Source organism: Alosa pseudoharengus, unplaced genomic scaffold (assembly GCF_046254945.1).
Source record: "Alosa pseudoharengus isolate Yale_2024_CS ecotype anadromous, Long Island Sound unplaced genomic scaffold, YU_APseudo_1.1 YU_APseudo_1.1_scf_6, whole genome shotgun sequence".
NCBI lineage: Eukaryota > Metazoa > Chordata > Actinopteri > Clupeiformes > Clupeidae > Alosa > Alosa pseudoharengus.
This window is the reverse complement of record NW_027468848.1, coordinates 30,272,534-30,288,780: the sequence shown is the minus strand read 5'-3', so window position 1 is coordinate 30,288,780 and position 16,247 is coordinate 30,272,534.

The following is a 16,247-nucleotide window of genomic DNA, read 5'->3' as shown; positions in this document are numbered from 1 at the left end:
ACTGAGTCATTTACCTTCGCAGCTGTTTCAGTTCCATCCAGTGTTTCCATGCCACCATAAATTGCATAATCGTGCTTGATCAACACCGAAAACCCAGTTTGTAAGTGGTCTCATTGAGATGCTTATAGCTTACTGTATGACTGCCCCGCCAAAGCTTTGCCAAAGTTAATGGAATGCTTCATCATAGTAAGTTAGCAGAAACACTGCAAAAACCTAAATGCTTCATTTATGCTTTCGTTTTTGGTAGAGCTCATTAATATCACTGTGCAAAAGAAAAACGTAGGTTGCCCATTTTCATTTTCTGCAAGAATCAGTGAAAAGAAACACCTACACTTATGGTGTTTGTGTTGCTGCTTGGAAATGGGCACAAAGTATACTGCAACAGTAGCATGCATGCTTGAATGCGACACTGTTGTTCTTTTAATTTATTGGTTGAGCAGCTTATGTTTGTTTTGTTCAAATGCGTCTGCTGGGATTTTTCTGTCAGCCAACGGTGTCCCGGAAAGCAATGTTGAAACCCCACATTTCCTGTGACGGGACAAATGAATACAGATGTGATGGCCGTTGGTAAAGTGATACAGAGATATTGACGATGTTGTGATGATACATGGGACTTTCTGGTCTGCCTCTGAGACGATTGTGAAATGCAAACCATTTGGTCGAATCAACCTCTCATTTTGTGGTTCCGCCCCCAGACCACCACTTCCTGTCTCACTTCCTCAAAAAAAGATATCTTCTGATTGGACAAAGCTGGAACATTAGGATTTTCTTCTTTCTGCAAAAAAGAAAATTGTCAATTTGACAATTCACAGTGAAAGAGGAAGGTCACTCACTGGTTTAAAATAGTACCAAAGTGATTTAAAATAAACTACTCATACAATACCACAGTGTTTCCCTACAAGGGAAGGACTGGTTTGCAGTAATCTCCTTTAATACCATAGTCATTGTGAATTCATTTACATGCTTAGTTGTGCTGACATTTCTGTGTGTGTTTATGTGTGTGTGTCTCTCTGTGTGTGTGTGTGTGCGCGCGCGTGTGTGCGAGAGAACACATACTGTAGTAATTTCTTGCACATCTCCCTTTGTCCTTTTACGTATGTGTTTGTGCATGTGTGTCCGTGTGTGTGTGTGTGTGTGTGTGTGTGTGAGAGTGTGTTTGTGTGGGTGTGCTTGTGTGGGTGTATATGTGTTTGTTTGTGTGTGTGTGTGTGTGTGTGTGTGTGTGTGTGTGTCCGTGTGTGCACAATTGCATATTCTGAGGCAAACAATGCCCTGCAGCTGTTTTTCCTGTTAGAAAAGACCTAGTCAGGCTGCAAAGACTAATTCTACCTTCTCTTAACCTTAATTTATCTAGATGCAGTATGCCACTATGGCAGGAGAGAGACAGCATCGCTGAACTGATTTAACAATATTACGTTTACCTTTTTGTCCAAACTCAATCAGATTCCAGGTTCAATCATCCATAATCATATAATTATTATTTGTTTGATTACACTCCAAAGAGATGTGGTATTACCCGTACTGTAATACATAAAAATCTGTTTTAATGTATCTATTTTTATGTCAGCTGCAACTGTCCGTCCTGTCCTATTGTAAATTCAAAATTCATAAGCGTTCCTTTGTATAGGTAGGCCTATTAGCTCTACTCTTCACAAAGACACCGTGAACACCACAGTGACTATACACGCCCAGTACTAAAGTCCATGAAGGGAACCACACATCTGTCTCAACACCAAAGAGCACAATGCAGTGGGAAAAGGTGAGAACCACACTGATGTAGCCTACACCTCCAACAGTGCCTGAAAGGCCCTCCTGTTGGTGAAGCCTTTGTGGCTCATCCTGCAGGAATATGAGACACTGCTATGCTAACACCAAGCTAATAGCAACACATTGTGTTTTGTATGTCACTGTTTTGACATGACCGCATGGCTGGGCTCTGGCCTGTGGTGTGGCGGCAGGTGTAAAAAACAAGACTAAGCAGGGCTGATTTCACCTCCTGTGAACATGGCACGTCTATAACTGCCCTTCAGTTGGTGACCTAGCTTAGCCTAGCCCATCACCGCTAAGCCCTTTTAGCACACCTCTGTAAGCCTCAGTGAGGACTCCAACAAAGACAATGATGAAAAACAGGCAATAAGCCAACTGTCTGTCACTTCCACCTCTTCTTATTAACAAAATTGAAGTGAACACTAGCAGTAATTACAATCACACTGGATAATATGAAAGCACGTCTAAATATACTTTCATATCGGAATATTTTCCTCATAACATACTTTTTTTCTGTCCTTTTGTGAGGCAACTCATTTCAATTATACTGAAATATCAAATGTAAACAGACTTTCATGCAGGAACGCTGACTGTTTTTTTGTCACCTTGGAGCTTCTCCTATGAAACACTGTGGGAAACATGGAGTCTGTCCTTAATATTTCTCTCCTGCCACTGAAGTCTGGTCCCTTGAGAATGCAATCTGATATACCATGATTCAATATTGCTCTATACTCTATTTCACATTCCATTATTGTTTTAATAAAGCAAGACCAAGTTCAGTCATTATGATTGTTCATAATACATCAGGAAATGCAAATAGCAAATGAATTAATTAATAAGTGAATGAATGAATGAATGAATGAATGAATGACATTATCCAATCAGTGTCTACATGAAATGATCTGGTGTTGCACAACATTCTCTACATTGTAACCTTTTCCAGACTATTCCACACAAAATTCCACCATGCCAACTCAGGGCACCAATGCACACACCACAAGTACAAAGTTGGTACATCTAACCACAGGCCTCTGAGCAAAGTATTTATCCAACCAGTGACCCACTCATTGATCCAGATCTCCCATCTCCTCTGCCAGTGGCTAACCTCGCTCCTCAGCGTTCCCTTACATGTCTATGAGATTAATGGGCTGGACGTTCTGGTCCATGCACATCATGTGTTAACTGTGGCGTGGGTGGAAGGGTGGTTGTGTGAACAGTGACAAGACTGTGCAGCTGCATTCTCTCAGCTCTCTTGTTCCCCCCGTCTCGAGCACTTTGTCTATCTTAGTCGGCCTCTCTCTCTCCCTCCCTCCCTTTCTCTCCCTCTCTTTTCTTCTCTGCAGGCACGGGTGTCTGTGGCTGCCTCCTTGGCTTGTGTCTCCGGAAGTCCTCCCCAAGTCCAAGGGACATGACACTGAGCGAGCCGAGGAGCGGCGATTGTTTACGGAGTGCTGAGAAGTGTTGGCCGGAGGCCTCCAAGCCCCCAAAAAGCATTTGTCCTAGAGAAGAAGCCAGAGAGGCGTTTTCGTCCTCCCAGGCCGCCCCCCCTGGGGAACCAATTCCGTGGTACTCGTTAAACAGCGCTTGACCACATTCAAAACACAGCTCCTGTCCACAACAGATGTTTGTTTTGCTTGTCTCTGCCATGTGTTGTGCTGAGCTCGTAAGAATAGACCTCGGGTAGGATATGCTGTCCACAAGGGGCCCTTTTTGTGGAGAGAGTGGTGGAATGAATGAGACAGTGAGAGAAACATAGAGAGAAACACAAAGGAACAAAAGAAACAATGAAAGAAAAAAGAAAGAAAGAAAGAAACGCTACATTCAGGTGTAATAGTTAAATTTCCCTAATTCTGAAACAATGTTTGCAGCAAACCTGATTCAAATGGATAATGAATGCACTTCCAATAATCTGATGCCATACTGTATATCCAAATATCTTGATACCAGCTATGATTCTATGAGCAAAAACAAAAACAAAAAAAACAACCCACATGGTTTATGGTGATTAAGATATTTGGATTAACAATAGATTGATTTCAATGATTCATTTGTTGGTTTATCCCTTTAACTATGAACAGGGTTCTTTCACTTCATCAGAGTGCCCATCCATCCATTCACCATCCACTTCAGTTAATTTCATCTCTGAAATGATACAGAGAAATGCCTCACAGAACACTTCAAATCTCTGTACAGTGCTTTAAATCACAGGTAATGACAGGAAACCTCTTAAGCATTCCCATTCTTCAGTATAAACACATTAAAATGGCCCACTTGTCCACAGTATGCGCCGGAAACCCCGATAACAAAAGCCTAGCACAATTTTGCTCTGCTTCCTTTTAAAACATTCTAATGCCTGCAAAATGAAGGGTTGGAACAAAAAAAAAGAGAAAAAGAACAAAAACGAAAGAGAAAAAAGAGAGAAAGAAAGGAGGAAAGATTGCCCGGAATATTACTACCGCTGGGGTCATTAATGAGCATTGCTCATGCTGTCATGGCAACCATTAGCGCAGTAATGTGGCTAATGGCATCGGAGACAGGGCATGAGAAAGATGTGAAAATTATTGTCAGATTCAATTAGGATCTCTCTCTGCAGCTCTCTTCTGGCCTCCATTGATTATCTATCAAATTACATGTGGAACAGGAGTCCTGAAACTTGCAGTACACAGACATATGGACATTAATGCTACAACCCGCTAGTACAGTAAGACTTCATTTATCAAAGACCTGGACCTTCACCCATATAATTTCCCTGGCAAAGAGGTGTGTGTGGGTGGGGGGGGGGGGGGGGGTCTTTTTTAAATGAGGAGGGACATGCTGGGACAATGTCAATCGCAAGTTTCATCACAATTTGATATCAAATAGATTTTATAAGCGAACAATTAAATTATTTTCGATACTTCAAAATTTGCAGCAATTAATTTCGCTATCGGGGTCTGTTGTCGATATGAAATGATAGATTCAATCTCACACAATCTGGCTCACAAATGCAAAACATATAGGCTATATAGGCTAATAAAAGCCCTATACTGCTACATAAAAAAACTTCTTTGTAATGTTGATGGCCTTCTAATAGCATATGTTGATATTTGCACAGATCTAACTATCTAACTAGGCTCTTAAGGTGGAATAATTAAATCATTGTAAGGTCCTAGATAATGGCAGTTAGATAGCCGCGTCAGCTAAACCCAAGCTATTTACACAGCAATCAAGTCCAAAGCTGCATAAAAAATATTCCATCTGAAGTGGTTCTCCTGCAGAGGTAAGCTAATGACTACTGCTAACAGAGAGAAGTAATTATTTTTGAGATTATTTTTGATGTGTGGTGTTGATGGTTATAAAAACTCATCTTCATAGGCTTTTATACAAAACAACAACATAAAACGGAATTTAAAAAACAGGACAACAGTATTTTAATAATAATTTGCCAATTGACTATCGGAACGTCACATACTGTATGTCCAACCTCTTACGTGTATGTGTCACTTAATATTCATTTCTATACAAACCAAGACTGCGGATTCCTAAAGAAACTCAAGCACCCACACCATACGTTTATCTAAATTAGCTATGTACCAAAAATTACATTTTGATTCGTGACTCGAAGAGCTGTAAACAGTGTTGTAAGGCTGCGTGTACAAATCCGCTTGGAGCTCCAGTGGAATTTTGAATTGCGACAAGAATTCTCGGGCTAACTGTTGATGTGCCGTGAGAAAGGTTGGGAATAAGTACCCACCAGCCCAGCACTAAAATCCGAGCGTGGTAAACAAAATCAGATATTTCAGGCAGTAAAAGCCCCAGTAAGAACCAAACTAGATTTTGTTCAAATCTACACACCTATGGCTACTGAAAATTGTAAGGTTCATTTAGCAAATTTTATTTTGAAGTATTAAAAAACATCGTTGTTTTAAGAATTTTCGAAAGAAATGGTTGGTAATAGCACGTTTACCATACAGTACCACCAATTTTGCCACTGATTTTGTTTCCATGCACACCATAGTCCGGTTTTATTCGGAATTATGACAATATTCGGATTGCACGAGTCATGTAAACATCTTATTCCAGCCATAACCCGATTAAGCTCATATTATGAATACTAAAATCCGGAATAGCACATATGCCTCTTTTAACCGGAATATTGTGGCATGTAAACACATTAGTCGGAAAATGCCCCTTTGGAATATTACATTCCGTCTGCGCATTTTCATGCAAGGAATTTTGGTAGCTTGGTTTGATGCCCTGACACTTGGCAAACATAGCGACATGTGTGGCAAAAAAGTTTGTATTTTGAGAGTGAAGATGAGGTCAATTTAAGTATAAAGACCTGAACGTTTACATGTCAAGATGGAATTTATCTACCCTGGAAATCCAGAGTTCTCGCAACAGCACAATGGAATTGTCTCTGCGAGACACTCTGGCAATGAGCAATGATGCACGTTACTTTTTCCCCTTGCATCCCGTGGAACCAATCAAATCTGATATAGGCGGGCCAGAGGCGAGCTAAACTGATGACGACAGCGCTGCAACGTTGGAAACATTGATCATAGTGTTATCCAATTGCGTCGAAGTCCTGAATCATTCAGAGTAAACATTGGTCTAGTGTTATCCAATTGCATGCAGTGAGATTTTCAAATGCATGCTTGGTGCCGCCCCTCGAGTTGGGCCATTATGTTGTTCGTGGCCAGACCCTTAATCTTTGTAGATTATCAGGGTCTGGATTTTCCAGGCTAGAATTTATCGATGGGTGAAAGCATCGTAATGCTCAGTGACACAGGTTTTGCACGCACTGCTTACAGATGAAGAATCGCTGAAAACCCCTCAAAGCAGCCTATTATAAGGCTAAAATGCAAAACAGGCTCTAATCTGGCCAAATACACCTATTATGCAGAAACTGGAATATTCAGTTTCTACTACACATGGAAACTTCTTTTTCTGAATATAACCAGGATATGGTCTTTAATCGGAATATGGTGTGCATGGAAACACAGTCATTGTTAGGGTAAGGCTATTTGTACCCCTGGTACAATTAGCAGTGGATGCTATTCGTACCCTGGTGCAATTAGAAATGAATTCTATTTGTACCCCGGTGCACACAGCAATGTGTCCTATTAGTACCCCGTCTGGTACAAATATCAATGTATGCTATTCGTACCCCGGTGCACACAGCAATGTGTTCTATTAATACCCAGTCTGGTACAAATATCAATGTATGCTATTCGTACCCCGGTGCACACAGCAATGTGTTCTATTAATACCCCGTCTGGTACAAATATCAATGTATGCTATTCGTACCCCGGTGCACACAGCAATGTGTTCTATTAATACCCCGTCTGGTACAAATATCAGTGTATGCTATTCGTACCCCGGTGCACACAGCAATGTGTTCTATTAATACCCCGTCTGGTACAAATATCAGTGTATGCTACAGTATTTGCACCCCTGTGCATTTATTCTGGCATATTGATCACACAATGTAATAATGATAAAAAAAACAAGCAACATGTTTTTTGTTGTTACATAACAGGGTGTGAATAGCTCAATTGTTGAAATTGTGCGCCTTCTCTCCAGAGACGTTGGTACACATGCACACTCACTCTGCCAAAATGCATCACACAGGAATTGAACCCTGATCTCCCACATGCTAATCCATGTCTGTGACCAGTGTACTATCTTCTTCCACAAGCAGATGGTGTTTGCAGGTAAACTTATAGTTTATAGGCCTGAACGTCATATTCACAACATTTCTGTTAACTAACAAACTGACGGTTGTATGTGTTCACTGAACCAAGATTATGAAAATAAAACACAACTTTTCAATCTAAAACTTAATCTGAACAGATATTAGTGCCGAAACCTTTCAGAATTCTTCACTATCTGCTGATGAAAAAACGAATGTCCGCCATGTTTTTTGTGCACATGAGCAACGTCTTTTTGTTGTTATGTCACAGGGTGTGAATAGCTCAGCTGTGTGGCCAAGGCTATTTGTACCAGGGGTGTAAATAGACACTTCATCATTGTTATCACAAGCGGATGTGATTAGACCTGTTTTTTGGTTTAGCCTTGTGATGTTCGGCATGAACCGCATTGCTCCAAAATCATTCCACACCAATGGCAGGCCTACCAACGGGGGAGTGAGTGTTCATTTTCTTAGCTGATATCAGAGCTATAGGTAACGTTTCCTGCTCCCGGAAGTAGAAGAATCGACGTAGGCTGGAGGGACCACCTCTCTGCTAACTCCCATAGAAGTCCATTCATTCTAGGATTTTTTGGAAATACCATAACTTCATATAACATATATCCTGTGCCGATATTGTAGCTTCTGTGTAATCTACATAAACACTACAAAGGCAAAACAGACTCCATTACCTCGTCCGTAACGTTGGTTACCCGTAAGAAGAATGGTTAGCTTGTTCGGTTGGAGGGAAGCTAGCTTTGACGTAATCTCTCTTTCGCACCGTAGGGAGATAACCGTATTGTTTGGAGAAGAAGCTCAGTCCACCTTACTGTCTGACGGTAACTCATAAGCAAAACTTAGCATACACGACCGTATGTTAAGGTAAAGCATTACACAGAGGCAACCTTATAATAATAAAAAAGTAAACCTAATTTTTTTAAAAATGGCACTAATCATTTCAGAGGTTTTCGATGGATTGACCGTAGGTCGGAAAAGTGGAAAGAAGATTAGCTTCAAGGCTATAACTTTTTTGTTTTGTTTTAGCATGACTGTTTTTGAAGATGATCATGTATGGTAGCTTCAACATTAACACGACTTGGTGAGGATGATATTAATAATAATACATAAATAAATGTTTAACTTTGATGACTTTGAAGGCGAAGGAAGTGTGAGAAGAATTTCTGTGTATCTATCATATGAGTTACAAGATTCAGTTCGATGGCTAACGTCACGAAGTTAAGTGTGAGTCTGCGCAGTACTGGGGGGACCAACTGAAAAATTGTTCTATTTGACTCAGTGCCCTCCCATTGAAAACGACAGAGTCTGTTCGTCCATTTCTTTTACTGTCTATGACTGCAACAAGCCTGCATGTCGCCATCTACAGCTTAGGAGTGCAAGGAAAAAAATGCTGGAACTGAAGTGAAAATAAACATGCATGTCTCAATGTTTATGCAACCCACATCATTTGCTATTAGGATGATGCATTGATACAGATCTATGTATTTGTACACTTCTAAATGTGAATTCAATGCTGACAGAGAGAGAAAAAAGCAAGAAAAAACATCCTCATCATCAGGCAGGTGTTTGCAGTGAAGGCAAGTGAAACCGTTTAGCCTTTATGGATGGGTGGCGGAGGCGCTGATTGGTTAGTTCTGTTTGGTCAACATGTTTGGACGCCCCTGGAATGCAGGCGGTTGTGGTGGCGGCCACATGAGAAAGGAGCAGCATTGCTGTGGCCAGACAACGGCAGTCCTTCATGCGGGCGTATGTTCTTTTCAAATTTCACCCTCCCCTCGAGCCTGCTGGCCTGCTGTTGACAATAAAACTCAAATTAGGTCCATGTTTCGCATCTGCACAGAGACGCAGAGAGAGAGAAAGAGAAAGACGGAGAAGGGAAAGAAAGAGAGAGAGACAGAGAGAGAGATAGAGAGAGAGAGAGAGCGAGAGGCAACACAGTCTAGGAAACACAGCTTCCTCATCTGACCCTTAGTCTATTCTACTCAAACATGCTGAACGTGCGTTTTTGACTGAATGAAGTGGAGGTAACTTAAGGAGGCTGATCTGTCCTGATTGAACCATATTGAGGTCTGGCTTAGAGAATTATTTGGGTTAATCTACTGCTAGTGCACTCCCAGTCTTTCCTGACGGTCCACCACAGGCAACCTTCACAAGCCAAAGGAAATGTTAGGACTGTCGTGTTAATGATTTAGGTGTGGGGAAGTCATGGTCTTCTTCCTGAAGTAATTTGATGCAAATCAAATGTGATATGACCCTACATCAATGTTCCAGTGGATGTTTTGGAAATGTCATCACTTTCGTAGCAACTCAAGAACTCAGTATAAATGCAGGAAAGATGTCAGTGATTAACATCTTTATGGGACCAAACTTTGATTGATGGTTTGCCTAAAGAATGATGTGTAAAAAAAAAAAACGATGTGTAGATCCATCCTTTAAATGTACTGTGTGTGAACTATCTGGCCCAGACTTGGATCACATGCAGCCCTTTAGGTTGCTCTGTCAAACCTGTTAATGGCGGATGTCCCAGCAGCCTCATCTCTTGATCAGCTTTGCAGTTTCCTGAAGTCAGTTTACTGAAGTCATCACTTTTTTTCTTGACCTATCGAAAGTCAGACCATGCTCAAACATGCTCAGTTATACAGCAAAGAAAATGGAATGGACTGCCCCACCGCAGGCTCGTGCCTGAACATGTCTGCCCACACTGAGATGCCCGTCTGGCAGGCAGCCTCCACCATGCTGACCTCCTCTGTCCACCAAGATGGCCAAGACTCTGGAGGAAAGAGAGAGAGAGAGAGAAAGAGAGCAAGAGAGAGATAGAAAGAGAGAGAGAGAGAGAGAGAGAGAGAGAGAGAGCAAGAGAGAGATAGAAAGAGAGAGGCAAGAAGGAAAAATGAGAGGCCTCCCCGGGGTTGGATCTGGATTGCACTCGGCATGGGTGGGGCGTCTCCCTCATCCCATGGGATCAGTGTGTGTTTGTGTGTGTGTGTGTGTGTGTGTGTGTTGGAGCCGCAGCCCTCTTCTGGGAATGCAGGCTGCTGAGCCGGCCTGGAGGAGGTGGCGGTGGTGGTGTAGAGGGGACTCGTCTGGTCCTCTGGGCTGGGTGCGGGCCTGTGGTTGTGGGTGGCTTGGTTCGACTGGTCACTGCCTCCTTCCAGGCAGGGCCTCCAGGGACACGGGACAATGGGAGAGTCTCTGGCTCTTAAGTAAACACTGTACTGAACACATACTTCTCTCCGCATCGTGTGGCTGTCACTGTAGGGATGATAAGCGGGTTTTTTCGGCAAAGCCTCCTTGGCGCCAGAGTCTAGTCTCTCCATCGAGAACGAGAGGGCAAAGAGATTGGTGGCCATTTGGTTGTATACAGACATGAAACTGTCTGCTCACCTGGGATTTTTTTGTTCTGAATGTCTTATTGAGGTGCCACACAAGCAATGATCAAAACTAGAAGTAGAGTAGAAGTTGCTCTGTGAGGACAATGAGTAGCTTGGTATTTTCGGTGGCTTTGTTTCAGATGCTGAAACGGTTACCATGCAAAGAGGGCTGGACCCTCAAATGGCGCATATCAAATGACCTCAATTACTCCAGACGGCCGTCCGCAACACACTACACGCTGCACTTTGCACAAAAACCTTTTAGTCTGCGAGGCATGCTCGCAATTTACCCAGATGCCAAAACCAAAATTATATGAACGGCAACAAATCTACGCCTTTTCGCGGATGGTAAATTCTTTTAATTTTTGTGGAAACTTTTGAAGGTTGGAGTGTGTAAAAATAACCGGTGGCGGTTAAGCTCCACTGTAGCTTTGTGACTGGCAGGGAGAGGAAAAGGTGATTCAAATCTAATGGCAACAACAAACAATCAAAATCGTTTAAGTCATTATATCGACAAAAAGGTCAAGTGATTTTCCTTCTGCAGTTTGCACCAGTGGACTAAAAAAAGAAAACCTGAAGTGTTGTCTTCATTTCCTACCACTACTATAAATAAAGAAAAGAAAATGTGAAAAAACAAAACCTAGGCGAAAGTAATAATAATTGAACACATGATATGCTCAAACACATGATATTTGCTCAAATACAGTACGTCACTTCGTTGAGCATGCAAACGAAACGAACTTGGCACTGAGTAGAAAAGCAAACAAAAGCAAACTCTGGTAATGACATGTTTTGCATGAAGCTGACCTGTCTGCCACTCAAGGTGACTGACACATCTGACTCATTTGACTTTAGCCAGGCTAATATTATTATACATAAATAAAAAAGGGAATCTGTAATAATCTACACATGTCATTATCCTATTATGTAATCCAAGCTGGTCCCGAAGTCCGACAGTAGGAAAGTTTTAGCCCCTACTGTTTGCTCAGGCCCTATTTATAACTTTGCCATTGAATGACAGAGTGTCCTGTGCAGACAGCATATGTCAATGATGAGAAGGTGCAGTGGGCCAAAAAGGAGTACTGGCCTGCTTCTGTAATACTATTTGCAGAGGCGGTCGACTGGAGCCTCGACTCGACTCCCCTTATTTTATGAAATGCCTTCCCAGAACCCAGGGGTTGATTTTCACCTCTCCAAAGGCCCAAGGGAGTGGACTCAGACTGTGCTCCGGACTCTTCTGCGCGCCCACAGGGGACAGTACAGGGCACCCGGCAGGCTCTGCTTGACATGCCACCAGACGCCAGCGGGACAGTTAGATGGTGGAGTCAATTTTTTTGTCTGGATTTTTGGTCTAGTGTTAATTTTGTCACTTATTTTTAATTTAGTCTTAGTCTTAGTCTTGTGACGAAATGTCATTTTTGTTAGTCAAGTTTTAGTCGACTAAAAGTCTTGTCATTTTAGTTTAGTTTTAGTCAAATGAAAACTGAAGGTATCTTAGTCTTAGTCAGTTTTAGTCAAAACATTTTAGTCTTTTTTTTTTATAACAAATTATTTCTGATTACCATTTGAGTCAAATAGTGTTTCACACATCTCAATTTTCCAACAATATTGTGTGTCCACAGAGCTACTCGTCTGTTATAATTACTCATTCTGATTTTTTGTCAGTCAGTATGTTTACATGCACAGGTAAGTCAAGCTACAATTATAGGTCGGCTGGGATTTGACAATAGACAGTAACAGATTTGACTGGACCACTGTCATGATATTCGTAGACCAGTGTTTCTCAAAGTGTGGTGGTCCGCAAGCTATCCCAAGTGGTCCGCGAGCAGACGTGGTAAAATATAATGTAGATGAGTTGTTTGCAATATTGAACCAACTTGTATGTAAATCCAAACAGTTCTGCAACACTGTCTATGTAAGATATGCCAGTTTAAATCATCTGACACAATAAACAAAGTGCAAAGACAATAAGCAAGGTGGTTCAGTGAGTAGGCCTATTGTGTAGACTAATATACTGTTGAAGTAGGTCTAATCTTTTTCTTTTTTTTAGCTAGGGTTAGTTAAGTGGTCCTTCGTCTGAAAAAGTTTGAGAAACACTGTCGTAGACCCAAGTATTAATGTTTTACTCGATGGCGATATGCGCCCAAAGGCAACACATTCCCAAACAAACTCTCCATCTTAGCCATAGCTAACTTGCTAGCGAACTTTCCATATTAGCTTACTTGCTAGCAAACTTTGCATCATCAGTGTAACTAGTCAAATAGTTGACATTACATGCTGAACATTTTCGTATGGACATTCTGGGGGATGTTAATTTGTATCAGAGAAGCTTCAACTTCTGGGTATGTAGCATTGTGTCATAAAGCTTAGGTAGTTAGCTTAACTCTGGCAGAAATCTCCGGTGTTCTTGTTTCATGTAGTTTCGTGTTGCAGCCACAGGGATGCAGCAACAGCACGTAGACTAGCGCGTAGAACAGCTAGATATTCTGTCTTCTCATTTTGTAGACGAAAATGAAGAGATTTTATCTTAGTTTTTATTTCATGCAAAACATTTTAGTCTCGTCTTTTTTCGTCAACAATAATGCATCTTAAGATAGTTTTAGTCAGTGTTTCAGGACATTAGTGGCGTCTCGTCGTCGTCTCGTCTTAGTCATGAAAAAAAGGTTGTTGACGAACATATTTCCTCTCGTCTCATCTGACGAAATTAACACTATTTTGGTCCCCCCCCCCCCCCCCACCCTTTTTTGCTACCCTTACACATTCATCAACATCAGACACTGTCAAAATGAAGGAGGACAGTAAATTATTTTCGGCCCATATTTGGATATCTGTATTTTTTTTAAAAGTAGAATTATTAAATGTTTCCAGAAGATATATTGGGGACTTTATTAAATGTGGCAATAAAAATGGAGAGGGCCTTTCCTGTTGAAAGCCGCTGGCATCAAGTGTGGCCTGCTGTAGTTCTCCTTCGACTGGCTATCAGGGCGAGGAAGGGAGGAGTTGGCTCCTCTAGCATCCTGGCTGGTCTGGCAAGCCACCAGCCTGGTAACCTTTGTTTTATACTGACAACCAACAATGATGAATGACTGAGCACTACTGTTGGTTTCTTTATGTCTGCTTTTTTTCTTGCTTGATTGTGCTCGTCATTTGCTTTTTAAACATATTTTTATTTTTCAAAATCAGTGAACAGGACAGGACTAGGATTGTGCGTGGACAGACATTTATGAATACATACATGGCTACGCACAAACCTATATATAAATATATTTATATATACCTCCTCGAACCACAAAGGCTTAACACAGCAACCCTACCCCCCTAGAGCGGCCTTGAGGGCATCCCTAAATGTGTATGTTCACACACCAGAAATGTTACCCATGCCTTCGGCATTGCTCTAAAACGCCCCAGCACATTCCCAGAGCTTTTGTCAACGGTGCTTGCCTTGAGATATAACTTATATTTGACAGCACTATTCTTTAAAGTAACCATGCTTCAGACATGACTAAGGCCCTTTGTCAGCCTGGTATTTTGACCAAAATCAGATGTCAGGAGCATATGTTATTATCTTTTTTGTTCATTTTCAGTGGACATGTGCAACTACTGAGATGACATGGTGCAAGTTGAACATCAAGTACTTGTCATTCACTGCGTGAGGAAACACAGGACCAACCTGCACAAAGAATCAAACACACAAACTACATGTGCACAAATAGTGTGTGTGTGTGTGTGTGTGTGTGTGTGTGTGTGTGTGTGTGTGTGTGTGCGTGCGTGCGTGCGTGTGTGTGTGTGTGTGTGTGTGTGTGTATGTGTTTGTGTGCGTGTGTGTGTGTGTGTGGGTGCGCGTGTGTGTGTGTGTGTGTGTATGTGTGTGTGTGTGTGTGTGTGTTCGTGTGCGTGTGTAACGCTGTCAGATTTCCAGGTGCCGCTCGTGTCAGTCGGTCCCCTCATCCCATGCGCCCGCACGCCCCCATAAGGCATGGCAATTCAGTGTGAAGAGTGTGAGTTCCCCTCCGTCCCAGACCACCAACGCCGGCCCTCCCTGTAGGCCCTCCACGCCGCGCTTCCTCTGCCAAGCAAGAGGGCCGCGCAATTGTGCCAACCCCTGGGAGCTGGACTCAGATGGCCTCGCGCTTGGATCCGAAGCGAAATGTCACACGCCTCTCGGGGGGGATATTTAAAACACACACACACACACACACACACACAGACACACACTCCTACACACACTACCCACATGCAATAAGAGAGCGGGTTTTCCCTTCATGTGAAATTTTTGAAACATTTCGGAGGTCCTTAAGATGTGGTGGCTCGCTTCTTGTTAGCGCGGACGTGCTGCCTGATTTATGTCCCGCGTGAGGCGAGCGCAATAAAGTCAGCCCTCACCTGTTGAAGCTCTTGAAGTCCCCTCCAGGCCAGGCTCTTTTTCCGGGGGCTGAAAACCAAATAGGTCTGGGCACTCATGTTATTCTCTTATCCTCCCTTGCTCCCTGAGTGTTCGGATTTAAAATATGTTTTGCCAGGCTTTCTTTAATGCCCAATGCTTTTCTGGGAATGTAATTGCTGTTTTGATTTCTTATAATGCATGGCAAATGACTTTGTGTATGCATCCCTCTGGCAAGGCATTCCACAAACCAAGGGGTAATGACAATAATTGTGTAGTGACAGAATATGCTGATTATATGATTATTTATGCATGTAATTGGCATTACTATATTGTTATTTTTAGCTGGAAGTTAATTGCCAATGTAGATCCTGTAATTGGATCAGCATATTGCTACATAGCAAATCTATTAGCTCCTAATACTGTAATTGCTGCAAAGTGGAAAGACAAAAGTGGGTGGAAGGTGTTTATTGGCCTAAGTATCTGTCTCCATGGTGACAATGAGTGAAATGCAAAAAAAAAAAAAAAAATCTTGCAATATGTTTTAATTTTTAACTGTATTTCCCCCCACTTTAGTACCCGCACTTCAGACCACTAATTAAAGTATCAGATGATTTGAAAAAACAGTTATTTTGACGAATACAGCTGAAGGCACTTTGTCTCTTCACCTCATGTTTTAGATGTGAGGCAGCTTCTTTGCACATCTTGAGTAATTAAAAGGAGACACTGTGTCCTGCACAGACAATAACAGGATCAGAAAGAGAATGAGGGAGAGACAGACAGAGAGAGAGAGAGAGAATGAAAGAGAGACAGAGAGAGAGAGACAGAGAGGGACTTTTAGGGCCTTTATTCAATCTGACAGGAACTTCCTGCGACAGCAGTTTGAGAAACTGTTCTGGCACGACTTCACAATCTCCCCCAAGACCTTTGCTATTGTCTTTTAATTTTCCCTAGTTCCTCCATAAGCAGTTCAGTGTTATGATTACCCAGCCAATTAGGCACATAAATTGCGAGCTATTCAACGATTGCAAGTAATTTA